The 14537-nt window shown below is 32.3% G+C and overlaps 1 pseudogene; it reads right to left on the bottom strand.

The window, feature by feature from the left end:
• Positions 1-7095: 7095 nt before the first annotated feature.
• Positions 7096-14521, bottom strand: LOC120594074 (olfactory receptor 5AS1-like; annotated as a pseudogene).
• Between the last annotated feature and the right edge of the window lie 16 nt (positions 14522-14537).

Raw genomic sequence — 14537 nt, 5'->3', positions numbered from 1 at the left:
CACCTTCTGCTCAGATTCCCCAATTTGGAGATCAGTGCCTTTGTCCACTGAAGCGTGAAACTGGACAAAGAGTTAGAACAAACTTTTCATTTGCTATTTAATGTTTAGACCAATGAAAAAATAGCAGTGCAACTTAACTTGGAAACTCTCCCCTTTTGCATCTTTGTATAACTTTACATTCACATATTTGGTTTTTATCAACATTAAAACAAGAACTCTTAAACATCCACATAGAGAGACAAGGTGTGAGTATGAGGTACTGAAACTATATCTATCAGATGCATCCAGCTTTCAAAAATGTAGGCTGCCTCATTGTTTCACTTGTTTTCTGACATTATACTAATGTATAATGGTATAATACCAATTTAATATTTTGGTCAAATATTAATAAATGAATGCATGTATGCTTTCATGAATTCAATAAATATACATTACTACTCTGTGCCAAGAAATGTTATATTTGGTAGAGATGAAGCAGTGAATAAGAAAAATGTCATGCTTTCAATGAGCTTATATTTTATTAAGAAAATAAATACCTATTGATATACTATATATAATGGTGATAATTACTATGATCAAAAAAAGAGGAGGTGAATAGAAAATGACAGTGAGTACTCTACTATATAGTGTATTAGTTTCCTATTGCTACTATAACAAGTTGCCACAAATTGGTGGCTTAAAATAACAACCACACCTTTTATGCCGGGCATTGTACTAGGCGTTGGAGATCACAAGAAGCATATAGGAGCTGTGCACCCATGGAACTTGAAGTCTACTGAGATCAGGATTTCGGTAAGCTTGGGATGTAATCTTCAGGGTATTACTAAATGAAAACCAAAATCTTCATTTATGAGTATATAAGCTCATTCCTCACAAACTGAAGTTTAATAATAGATCCTGTCTGTATATATACACATATATAGTTTTTCTTTTTTTTTCTTTTTTTTTTTCTTAGATCCTTTCTATCTTTTAGATCAATGGCATTGGAGAGCACAACGAATCCACGTCTAACTTTATTCAAGGAAAGAAAAATGACTTGTTGGAAGTGACAAGAAGGTTTCTTCCTGTCAATAAAAGCAGTTTGTAAAATCCAGAATCAGAGGTTCATAACTTGGAAATAAGATCAATTAAAAAAAAAAAACAACTTTGAAGGTGAAGGGATATTTGTATTTTATTAATGAGAAGCTTTTTCTTCTGCAAGTCTCTGTAGTGTAATGAAAACACCATCACTGGTGTGTATTAGAACTGAGAAGGCTTGAGTTCCAATATAGCCCTGCCCTTGGCCTGCTGTATATTTCACCATGTATAGCAAATCATAAAAGGAAACAAAAACAACACAGTTTGTATAATATTCTCATTTATCATTTAGAGAAAATGAAGAAAAACCTGAGTTGCTGCCAATTTAACTGCTACGAGGATTTATGTGGTAGATGTGCACTAGTATGATATCGATGAACAAGATTCAACACCATGACCCAGAAAAACAAGTGTGATTCCAAAAATTTGGCAGTAAGATTTCTAGTAACAACTTTATCTATTGAACTCATAATAGAAATATATAAATAGAGAAAAGTGTCACCGAGGATCGAGGTATGACTTTTCCCATGATATTAGAATTACATGAGAATTCTGTCACTAAAGTCAGGGTTTTTTGATATCACTCAGTGTCATCAACTTGATAAGAGACTGCTTTAGAATATTAATAAGCGTGAATTTTTTTTAGGAAAACAAATACTGGATATATCAATTTTATAACCTAATGGTATGCTCAAATGCAATTTTCCAACTTTAAGATTAATGTCTTAAAATGTCAGAATCAAAATAGTCTTTTTTTAAATATATGAAATTCCTTCAGAGTAATTTATTCTTGATTTATGTCTTTCCTCACTAATGAATATATATTTTCCAACTCCAAAAGGATGTTGGAAAATATATAATCATTAATGAGGAAAGACATAGTTACTGATAAAGATACTGGTGAGAAAAAATGTAAAGAAAAATCATATCATTATCGTGAAAAAATGAACCCAGTAAAATGTCTATCAAGAAAGTTAATGATTTTCAAAATTGCGACCTCACCATACTGTAGGTCCATAGTTGTTAACCAGATTTGAACTGTCTACCTATGTTCTTTTGAGATTTGCCCACAGAATATGATTATGTAGACACAATATTTAGTGCTATATTTATTATACAATATTATAAATAAATATTTTATATTATTACTTGTTCACAGTATTCCTTATGTTATTATAGAATATGATATATGAATAAATGTATAACTGATTAATTGTTATGTGAAATATGTTATAAATTCACATGAACCTAAGTGTACTTATACTTTAAAAAAATGTATACTGCTTGGCTTATAAATAAAATGTTTATAATACAAAAGCAAAATATTAAATAACACATAAAAAAACTTAATAATCACAGATTAAAAATATAAAAACCTACTATCAATGACAACAACAGCATTGACATACTAAAAGACCCAAAACTATTTAGCTTAGATAGTCTAATTTGAAGACGATATATTCTGATTTGAAGACTATTATATTCAGGCACACTAGAGTTGTAGTGGGAAGGAGTAGCAACTTGTTGTAGCAAAAACAGTCGCGCTCTGAGAAACACGTATGTGTGTATATGCCCAGATTTGTAGAGACAAACTCAAGGAAAATAGAAAATCATTCTTAAAATATTATTATTGGAATCATAAAATAAAATTAGATGTAAAAGATTTCAAAAACTATTATATACGATTGAGAAGAAAAGATCTTCCTTTTAGTATACCTAAAAACATTACAATTCTTGATGCCACATATTCTATTTTCCTGAGAATATCTGAAATTTCCTCTAAATATGCAAGGAGCTTAAGTTTCTGTATGAACCATGTATTAAATACCATAAAAATACACACTCTCTCACACACAAATATTAAGTACAGATGTTAAGTAAATATTGCTCAGTTCACAAAAAAGAACATTTGAAAGATAAATAAACCACAGGATAGGACATTTTCTGACTGTTTGGGAAATCATACCTGTGGTAACAAATTCTTTTAGTGTGGAATAACAGGAAATATCAAAAGCTTTAATAAACCTGCATTACCACTCCCTAAACATACTCACAAATAAGCCAAGTTCAGAAGAAGCTCAGTATCTCGAGAAGACCAGGTTTTCGTGGGTCTTAAAGGACTTATCGCTGAGAGTAGAGATTTTTTTTTATGTTTGTTTCTTTATCTTCTGGGGACAAAAACTGTAGCTCATTGAGTAGATGTGAATCTCAGATGTCCACAGGTTGGATAATTAGCATCTTTTCTGGTCTCTTGAGACTGGAACTAATCAGAGCAGCAGGTCCTCTCAAGAGCTGTTTAGTAGATGCTTCTGCTTTCCCTATGAAATGATGTTCCAGTCACATATATGCTACTCGGACTAGTGTTCAAGGGTTCTAATGGTGAAATAACTGAAGTTTCTTTCTTCCTTTAAAATAGGAGCATGCATATGTGTTCTATCTACCTCACCGATTTGTAATAAAATGGATATAAATTAATGCATGACATCACACTCCAAAATTTTTAACAATCATTCACATGAAAGTATTATGAGAGCTTATACACACACATGCACCAAATTCATTGAACTATATGCACTCCTTTGGACTTATTTATGTTAAAATCTATGTATTTCTTCTCTCTAATAATTCAATAGGCATCCTTCAGCTGTGGACAGTGTGATTATTTTGCATAATTACACATAGGTTTATTAGCACTTTACATTATTTCGTAGTTAGCTCTCTTCAATCATACAAATAATATAGGCATTATTTGTGTGTTTGGAAAAGGGTAGGAGATGGTTTTCTTAAGTTCTCTTGTTAATCTGTTAGCCTGTCTTAGGTATATTAGCATAAAAATAGAGTAAGTTGTAATATATGCAGAGAAATAAAATAATGAAATCTTGTGTCAATCCAAACATTGTACAAAATTTAAAGAATTATCACAATACTATGATATAGTTGTCTAGATCCTGATAGAACAACATTACGTGCCTTTAGATATAGGATTGAAAATATTGCCAAGTTATAAGAGAATGAACTTAGTTAGAACTGATACCAATGGAGAGTTATAAATTATGGCATGTCTTCATCATATGTAACAGTGTTAGCAGCTGAATAAGAGAAGTTGAATTCCCAATCAATACTCACTCCCAATCTCTATCTTTATGCTATCAATGTGGCGAGTATTGTCTCATGTGTTTCAAGAAAATAATTTTTAATCTGAGAAAAAATATTTATGGATGTATTCCTTGGGAGATAAATATTTATTATATCTTTAATTATGACCTACAAATGATTTTGTCCGATGTCACTAGAAAAATTGGTATTTTTCAACTCATGCCATAAAGTTCATTTGCCCAAAACCTCCAATTCTCAATGTAATAGCAATAAAGTTATAGAGATGTCACACAGACTTCCTTATGACTTGGATTAAATGCAGATATTTTTAGAGAAGGAACAGCAGTTTTAGTTTTTTAAGTTTGTGTATTGCATTATTTGTATGACTAGAATGTAATATAGTTTCTCATCATTTTCTCTCTCTGTCCATAGACAGAAGCAGAAAAATAAATCTGCTTACATGTAATTTTAAGAAATATCCTAATTTATTATTATTTTCTCTCAACTATGGCCTACTTCATAAAACATATATATTCAGCTGTACTTCTACATGTTTGTTTGTGTAAATTTATATGGTAATTTTCTCTGGTTATGGGTATTATCAAAGTAGATCGCAAAACATAGATATTAAGAAAATAATGCAGAACAAAATTAAGAAAATGACATCTGAAGTCTTGTTACAAAATATTATTCTGATTTAGCTTCAAACAATGTCCTCACTCAAATGGTTTCATTTGCCATATGGACAAAGAAATAACATTGATCATATTTAGTGATTCTCTCCTAGTGATAATTTTGCCTTTGTGAGAAAATATGGCAAACTTTGTATACATTTTGGTAATCATATTAGGTTGAATGTTACCAGTATCTAGTGAGTAGATACTCAGGAGGCTGCTAAACACCTTAAAATGTACAGGGTAGTCCTCTCCCATGCCCCGCGCTCCTATTTCTAAAAGAAATATTGGCCCAAAATGTCAATACTGATACTTTTAGAAACTCTGGGATAAATAAACTCATAACAATTTTATGCTTACAAACACCTTGTAGTTTCCTTATTTTAAAACAACTTCTTTTGGAAAACAAAAAATATGTCTTAGATTAAATGGGTCTCTATTAAGGAAGCTGATGTGCATCTTCATGCAAACTTGTGTCCATGAAGACAATGGAAAGATGATTAGAAGTCAGTTCTTTTTATGATAGTCTCATCCATGTTTTTTAAAGAGAGTACACTAAAATTAAAAGAGCAATTCGAATCCCCAATCCATTTCAGAAGCTACTCAAAAAAACAAGAACGAATAAATGGCATATTACTCTATACTCTGACAAAGTCTTCATAATGAGGCAAATGTTTTATCATGATGAAGAGTCACTAAGTTGAACACTGGATTCCAGTGTTTTTGCTCTGTGGCAACGTCTCACATCATTTGGAAAGCCTCACAGATATTTTTCAATGCCTAATCTCTCGGGAGTCAAAACCTGATTATTGCCTTAAATTTAAGTAGTGGTAAAATACTGAATAATTATGTGCCATCACATTGTTACAGGCACTGTGTTAAAGCTTTACACACACAGTATTCTAGGAGATTTACACATATATGATCATTTAATTCTCAAATCATATATATAGTAGTAGCTTTACATGTATTCATTCATTTAAACCTCCATATGATCCATTTCATTGCACAGTGTCTAATTATCTCCATCTGCAGGGTTATATCAGAATAAAATAATCCAGCCATTTATTTTCATAATAACTAAAAACTGCACACTATATATTCACGTGTATACAATTTACTCCTTCAATTTTGTTCACATAAAACAAAAAGAAAATGAAGACTGAAAGATTAAATGCAACTGGAGAAAAGGTCTGCTAATTCGATCATTGAAATTGATCCCAGAGAAAGAAATGCATATACTTTCAACTTGTTAACATTGTCAATTTGTAGAATAAAATGATCAGAGCAATTTTTCACCTTTTCTTGAAGATAGAGCTTTAAAGATTATGTCTGTAACGTGTGTCAAATAGTAATGTATATTTTACAATCTTGATGATCTTTATAAAGTTAGTAGGTTTTCATATGTACCCACTGTAAATGGAAGATAGAGGATCCCTTATAAGAATGAACTAGCCCACAGAGAAACCATGTGTATAACTTCACTCTTTTAATATAAAACGCTTTTGCTATATGATTCATACCTAATTTTCTGAGAGTTAGTGAAACCACCATTGCCATTATGAGTAATATCAAATTTCCATGATGCTATGTGTTCTGTAAGTACAGAACCTACACATATTTTCACAAACAGAAAACTAGATTTTCTCACTTATCTATACATTTATCTATCTATCCATCCATCCATCCATCCATCCGTCCATGCATCACCAATCCATCCATTCATCCATTCATTAGTCCATCCATCCATTTATCCATCTATTTATTCATCCATTAAACACACATGCAGTGAGGATGTGCCATATACCAAATGCTCAGAAGTATTAAAAAATAAACCAAAATATAGACTCCCTGCCACCACAGAGCTTCCAATATGAGTGAGCTAATAAACAACTCAATGTGTACCTTCCATACAATATGAAAAAGCATACAATGAATCACAGTACAAAGTTTTTTAAGAACACTAATTGGAGAACAATTAATATTATTTATTTTAATTCAGGAATGTTTCATGGAGTAGAAGAATTTTGGAGAGAACATTTCTGTCAGATAGGACAAGAGCACTTTAAAGTACTGATGATGAAAATTTGTCTTTATTTCTGGAAAATGGAGATCATTTAAAAATAGTTGATATATGTGGTATTCATGACATAGTGTTGTTAATGAGATTGGAAGGGCAGGTTATACTTTAAATATTTTTCAATGATTCAAATTCTTATTCATTTGAAAGCTGGTTTCTTTTAAACAGTTATTGCAGGGCATTTTTTACGTCTTCGTCTCTTAAGCTATAGATTATTGGGTTAAACATGGGGAAAAAAGAATACAGTATAAAACACTGCAACTACCTTATCAGTGTTTGAGGAATAGCTGGTGGTAGGATGTAAGTACATAAACAATAGTGTTCCATAGAATAATGTGACTGCTATGAGATGGGAAGAACAGGTAGAGAATGTTTTGCTTCTGCGATCTGAAGACTTGATGCTCAAAACAGTGATAGGATACAAAAGTGAGAGATACATATGACCATGAAAGTGCTGGTCTGGATGAAGCCACACAAGGCAAAGAGCAGAAGCTCATTGATATGGGTATCTGCACACCAAAAGAGGTGGAATATCACAGAAAAAAATGAAATGGTTGCTAATATTGGAGCCACAAAATGGCAGCCTGAATGTGGGGCAGACATGGACCATTGATGTCCTACTTCCACTGAAGTATGCTGACACAATGAAGCAGATACAAACTCTCCTAGACATCAGTGTAGGATAGAGCAATGGGTTACAAATGGCTGCATAGTGATCATACGCCATTGCTTCCAGGATAAGGCACTCAGCATCAGCAAAACAGCAAAAGAAAATCATTTGTAGTGCACAACCATAGGGAGAGATGCTTTTCCTGGATGTTAAAAATTTCACCAGCATTTTAGGGGTGATTGACGTAGAATAGCAGGGGTGATTGACGTAGAATAGCAACTGTCTAAGAACGACAAGTAGCTGAGCAAATAATACATGGACCTTTGCAGTTTTGAATCGATATTACTAGGATTATTAAACCCACATTTCCCACCACAGTTAGTATATATGCTATGAAAAACACCAGGAATAATGTGATTCTGAGAGGCAGACAATCTGTGAGTCCAACAAGTCGGCATGGTATAATTGCTCTCCAATAACTCCTTGGTTTTCTTGTTTTTCTCATCCAAAATAAATGGTGTCAGAATAGGTGAGTGATCAATGAACCAAATATATCTTTACTCTCCTTTCTAAGAAAGCAAATAGAAAGATAATAAATCCAATTATGGCGTACTCTGTTACATATTTGGTTTGTTTTCACTTTTGCCATTTTCTTTAAAAGAAGTAAATAGAAATGATCATTGAACCGGAGGATGTTATCCACAGGTGGTGTACCGAATTACAGTAACTCTTTAAAGCTATGCACATTAAGAGATAATATTAGTTCCTTTCATGTGGCTCAGTTGACAAGACCTGTTAGAATTATGAGAATCGGCAAAATTCTTAGTTAGATTCAAAGGTCTATTTTTCCAATCCTAAAATCACCTTCCTCCATGTAAAGAAGAGTTGAAAAACATGCTAGAAGAATCCACTCACAGGTAAACTAGGTAAGTCCACAGAAGAATATCCATGTACTTGGGAGGAATTTTAACATAAACGTTAAGAGCACAGTAGTTACAGAAGAGATGATGGTTCAAATCTTAGCTTTGTTACTTACTGATCGTGTAGTCGATAAAGTTATTGAACCACTTCTTGATGGTTAGAGGAATAAACAAGTAGATATTCGTAAAACATTTATGTAACTGGTACATAATAAACCCTAATATGTGTGTTTATTATATGAAATTTATTAAAACAAAGAAATTGACCTTTGTGTTCTTTTTTAATTGCATATTCAAGAGCTTGAAAGACCCATTTGGTTGTCTCAAAATTCTTCTTCTCTTTAGCATCATAGATACATGATCTGTGCTATAAAAAAATCCATCGTGGTCATGTGTGTGCACATTCTATTCAAATGCATTGTTTGGCAGTGATTAATCTTCTACACATGCCTTAAAATTTTTTCTTTCTTCTGTAGGTTCATGTATCTTTCTTATTTCTGAGTTATGACAATGTCTGATGTGAGGTCTATTAAGTGTTATGAGGAACTACTGCATCTCTACAGTTATTAGTGGACTTATAAACTGGAACTATATGGAAAAATATGTATTATACATCCGGAAGGAGAAATAACCAAGAAAAATAAACAGAATGGGTGCAAATAAAAATAAGTTATCATGGGATGGAATATTCAGCAAATGTTCCAAGATTTGTAATGTTGAAAATAGTATGAGAAACACTTAGTGTTTCAGGTTATAATGTTCTAAAAAAGGGCGCTTGGGGATTGATTAGTACTAATCAGCATTCCTGAGGGTTGCTTTGTATTTGTAGATAAATTTGAGGACAATCAATGTAATGAGTCTTTTAGGCCATAAACACAGTATATCTCTCCATTTGAATATTTTTTCTATATCTGTTATCATTATTTTGTTGCATACGATATTTTATTTGTATAGAGTTCTTATACATATTTCATTATAATTACCCCTATGGATTTCCTGTTTTGATGCTATTAGTGGTGATATTTACATTTAAAATTTTAAACTAAGGTGCTATTTTTTTCTTCTTTCCAAACTTTATTTTTTTCTTACTTGTTTTCTTTTTTGCCTTATTGTGCTCGTAGAGCCATCAGTGCCACATACAGCGTTTCCTGTAGAGTTTTGTATATGCCCTTTATCAAGTATAGGAAAATCTATTCTGTTTTTAATTTGCTGACCTATTTTGCTTTAAATAAATGCTGAATTATATCAAATAATTTCTTGTCCATCCTTTGTGATTATTATTTATTTTTCTTTTTTAGATTATAATATACTGAATATATGAATATAATATACTGAAATATGCTGATTTATTTTTGAATGTTAAATATTCATTAAAGGTCATTTAGAGCAAATCCTATTTGCTAATGATTTCTTATTTTTTCATCAAAGTGTATGTATGTGTATATGTAGGTATATGTGTATATATATGTGTGTATATATATGTATATATATATATGTATATATATATCCATGTATATATATATAAATGCTATAATTGCAAAAGCAAGAGAAAGCTAACAGTCTTTAAATGAGTACCACCTGCTGAATAAGGGGCTAGGTGGTTACAGATGTTATCTCAATCCTCACAAGAATCTGATGAGGTGGGGAACTCTTATTTATAAATTAAAATTTATAAGAATAAAAATAAATGAGGAGCTCGAAGACTCACTGTTGTGAAATAGCAAAACTAACATTCAAATCCAAGTTGCCTGAGTCATAATACTTATTTCAGTTTAGTCACTCAGATAATTGAGAAACAAACAAACAAACAAAAACAGGGTGCCTTGGATTCTTTTCAATAACATTAAGCTTATATTTACAATTCATTCATATAACTAAATGCTTTAAGGTATATTTAAATAGCTCATAGAAATCATAGCCTTTACAGGGGATATTATTCGCCAGTGTAATCTAAGGATTTTTGTTGTTCTTGTTAATTTTAATGAAATATCTCCCAGTGTAGGAGACATATGTTATGTTGTAACTGGCTACATTACAGTCAATATGTTACTGTCCTTCATCTTTCTCATTTAAAATAAACCATCAAACCATACCACTGGAATGAAAGTAATTGCTTATCCAAAGTCCTCCTGTGGGTGGCGATTATCATGGGGTAGTGTAGTGTCCCACTTTCCACAGGCTCACAGGCTAGAAGATAAATACTCACTCTTTATATGACCTATTTGTAAAATCTTAAGAGAAATAGTGTCAGTGTCTTCTACAAAATTCTACAATTCAAAATTCCAGATGGTACTGAGGTAAGTGACTGATCCCCTGAAGCATCAACAAAATGGCTGGTGTGAGTACAATAGAGATAATGTTACGTTAGATGTCATGTAGTTAAACTGACTAACTGCAGGCTGAAGAAGTGGGTAGGGGATAGTGAGGACATACCCTGACCTTATTTTATCCACGACAGTTTCCAAAAGTCACTGCCTAAGTCATTAGGCTCCTCACTGCCACATGTAACACTAGAAGAAACTTTGAACACTTTATCTCCTTTTGCCATTTATGTTATTTTTGTCCTATTTTTTGCTTCTCCATACGTTCTTATTTCCTTAGAAAATCATTTTTGATATGGCTGTAATCAGTAAATATTCTTTTAAAAAATTTATTTTTAATTATAGTTCACATTCAGCATTATATTTGTGTCAAGTGTACTTCATAGTGATTTGATATTTATATACCTAACAAAGTGATTACCACAAGTCTGGTAACTGCCAATTTACATAGTTATTATAATGTTATTGACTCTATACATCTTTGTGACTTATTTTATAACTTGAAGTTTGTACTCGTTAGTCAGTATTCTTTAAAATTGTTTAGATATTTACCCTTGTGGATGTTTTTCTTCATTTTGTTCTGTATTTACATTGGGATAATTTCTTTTTGCTTAAAAATTTTTTCAGTGTGTCTTATTATATAGTCTGAAAGGTTCTCCCAGCTTTTTTTTTTAAATAGTGTCTTTATTTTTTCTGTCTATTTTTGAAGAATATTTTTCCCCTGAGCATAGAATATTAGACATTTACTTTATTTCTCTTGCACACTTTAAAAATGTCAATGTATTCGCCCTGCATTTAATAATTTCTTTGAAAAGTTGTCCCATTGATCATAAAGTGCCTATGTAAAGGTTTCTACATACTTTTTGACTTGGGGTATTCTTCCCTTTTTAAATAGTTTGTTGAATATTTATCAGTTTTAAATAAAATTAGACATTTTATCATAAAATATTTATTTTATCCATTCTCTTCTTTTTTTCTAGAATATTAATTACATGTATTCCATACCATTTGATTGGGTCACATGTCTCCTGCGCTCTGCTTTATCTTCTAATTTTTTTTCTTTCTGTCTCACAGTTTACTTTCTATTGGAATGTGTTTGAGTTTATCAGTCCTGTCTAATGCTTTATCTGATAGGCTTTAAATCCTTCCTGTGAGTTCTTATTTTTAACTTTTGTGGAATGTTATTTTTTTCATTTCAGAATGCCATTTGTTCCTTTTTTTAAAAAAGTAACTTTAAAGGTATAATTGATGTACAAAAAAACTGCACATATTTAATACAGAGAATTTAATGTATTTGGACAAGTGCATACACCCATGAAACCATAACCACAATTAAGTTTAAAGACATATTGATCACTCTCAAAATTTCCTCATGTCTCTTTATTTTGTTTTGTTTTATTTTATTTAATTTACTGGGGAGACGATTAATTAAATTATGTAGATTTCAAATGTACAATTGAATAATACATCATATCTACATGGCATTGTGTGTTCGTCACCTCAAGCCAAGTCTTCTGTCACCATAAATTTGACCCCTTTTACCCTCTTCTACCTCCCCCCATTCCTTTTCTCTCTAGTAACCTTCTTACTGTTATTAGTGTTCATGAGTTTTCGTTTATTTATCTTCTTTGTTCATTTGTTGCTTTCAGTTTTATATCCCACATATGAGTGAAATCATACAGTTCTCCACTTTTTCTACCTGCCTTTTTTCACTTAGTATGATATTCTCAAGATCCATTCATGTTGTCGCAAATGGTAGTATTTCATCTTTTCCTATGGCCACGTAGTATTCCGTTGTGTGGTAGGAACACTTAACATGAGATCTCACCTTTTAACAAATGTTTAAGTACACAAAAGAGTATTGCTAACTACGAATAGCATGTTATACAGCAGATCTCTAGAACTTATTCGTCTTGCAGAACTGAAACTTTATACCCATTGAACGGCTTCCCATTTCCCCCTCCCTCGCAGAGAGATAGCTGCACACTTATGTCCACCCCATTATTATTCACAATAGCCAAGATATAAAAACAACCTAAATATCTATCATCCAATGAATGGATGAAAAAAATGTGGTATATTCATAGAGGAAAGTATTATTCAACCTTTAAAAAGAGAGGAATTCTGTCATTTGTGATACAGTGGGTCAACCTGGAGGGTATTATGTAAGTGAAATAAGCAAGTCATAAAAAAGACAAATACTGTGTGATTCCATTTATAAGAAATTGCTGAAATAGTAAATTCATAGAAGCAGAGGATAGAATGATCCTATTTAAATTTATTAATCCCTCTTGAAAAATATTAGCTTAACCATTTTCTAACTTTTTATCAATGTTATTTCAAATATTAAACATAATATATTTTGAAGTCTTTTTCATTTTCCAGCATGTACCTCTTCTATGGTATAGCTTATATTTTGTGCTTTCTTATTTTTTTTAATATATTCTGGCTTTTTACATGTAATTAAAACCTTCATAGTAACTGGAGATGACATTACTTTCTACAGGGGAGGGTTTCACTTTCCTGAAAAGGCATGAAGAATGACATTGATTATGTTAATTCGATTATTAATTGGACTTCTGGTTTTCTTATGCTTTGCCCCTGTTTCAGGAGAATAGATTTCCCAAAAAGTTAATTAAGACCTGAGACTCTCTCTCTAGCCCTTAAACACTGTAGGAAAAGCAGTTTTAATTCTTTGAAGTTTGGAATTTAGCCTCCGGCCCTACACCTCTTCAATTTGCAGCGAATATCTAGAGAGGGCTGCTGGCCTTGCATGTAATGCAGGCTTCTACCTCTGAAAGGACATTACTCATCAAACACCTAGAGGCTGAGAAAGATATCACTGTCTTTCCAACTCATTCTGAATCTCTAGAGTCAGTAATCATCTTCTAGTCCTGTTGAAAGAAAATTCTAGCCCTTCTGTGCTTGACTTAAATCACGATTAAAATCTTTCAAGTGTATTGAGAAGAAAACCTACATTATATTTATTTCTGGCTCCTCTCTCTGGTAACACTGTGTGTCTTCTAAGCACAGCAACAGTGCGGGAGATTTCAACCTGCCTCTGTGGCCCAAATCAGCTTCTTACACTCTCCACCCCCGACCCCCTTCTACTTCCAGTAGGGAAAAACAGCTGTGTGTTCAAATTTCTATGTAATCTAGTTCATCTTGCCAGTCTACATAATTGGTTAAAGGTCCACGGTTTTCCCTTTCCCTCAGGGCAGTCACAAGGCACAAGTTCAGAATCAGTTGCTCCTTGTTCTGGTAGATCACAATCTTTAATTGTTGTATTGTTTGAGACATGGCTAAAAGTTCCTCTCTACTTCTCAGAAGTTCTCCACTTAAGTCTGTCCATCTATCTATAATCCGTTATCTATTTATCTAACATCTACCTATCTATCTATCACCTATCTATCTATCTATCTATCTATCTATCTACCTACCTATCTATCTATCATCTATCATATATTTGTCTATCTATCATCTTCATCATCAATCTACCATCTATCATTTATCTACCATCAATTATTTGCCTGTTCTTATATCTATTATTTGGTCTCAGGCCTGCTCAGGCTCAGATATGGCTGAAGCTCTCAAAGAAGTGAAACCATGTCTGGTGCAGCTGGCAAAATATCTGCCCAAAGCTCTACTGATTCCTCTGAAAGCTAGTAGAGCCCTTCATGCATCAAGTCTGCATTTTCAAGGGTGCCCTGAATCACTGAGATAAAGTCAACTCACCTCTCCATGTCTACATATCTCTGA

This window comes from Pteropus medius, unplaced genomic scaffold, assembly GCF_902729225.1.
Source record: "Pteropus medius unplaced genomic scaffold, Ma_sr-lr_union100, whole genome shotgun sequence".
In the NCBI taxonomy this organism is placed as follows: domain Eukaryota; kingdom Metazoa; phylum Chordata; class Mammalia; order Chiroptera; family Pteropodidae; genus Pteropus; species Pteropus medius.
This window is presented reverse-complemented; position numbering and strand designations above follow the sequence as displayed.